The sequence below is a fragment of the Pygoscelis adeliae genome, unplaced genomic scaffold (assembly GCF_000699105.1).
Source record: "Pygoscelis adeliae isolate BGI_AS28 unplaced genomic scaffold, ASM69910v1 Scaffold114, whole genome shotgun sequence".
NCBI lineage: Eukaryota > Metazoa > Chordata > Aves > Sphenisciformes > Spheniscidae > Pygoscelis > Pygoscelis adeliae.
Genome location: NW_008824587.1, coordinates 5,092,814 through 5,093,116, shown reverse-complemented (window position 1 = coordinate 5,093,116; position 303 = coordinate 5,092,814). Strand labels below are relative to the sequence as shown.

At 65.0% G+C, this 303-nt stretch overlaps 1 protein-coding gene across 1 annotated transcript in view; it reads right to left on the bottom strand.

The window, feature by feature from the left end:
- CDK9 (cyclin-dependent kinase 9) overlaps window positions 1-303 on the bottom strand; it is a 10,972-nt gene that overhangs the window by 7,775 nt on the left and 2,894 nt on the right. The window lies entirely within an intron of this gene.

Genomic DNA, 303 nt, shown 5'->3' with positions numbered 1-303 from the left:
GTCCATTCCCCAGCATTCTCAAGGAAGCAGCTCCGTGCCCCCCGCCGTCACCCACGTCCCTCCATGCGGCCCAGGGCACCGAGCAGCCCCTGCTGCTAATGGCCTGAAAGCGTGTCACCGTGTTTCCTGCATGCTTAAACCCATCAGAGATTTAATGGCACTTCTGCTCCCTGGCTCTGCACTGCGGCTGCACCCGGGGGCTGTGGCGAGGGGACCCCATGGCCTGGGCAGGAGGACACCAGGGCCTGGCTCCAGGGGGACCCCGAGTTCCTGCCTCACTGGCAGAAACGTGCCCAACTGGGG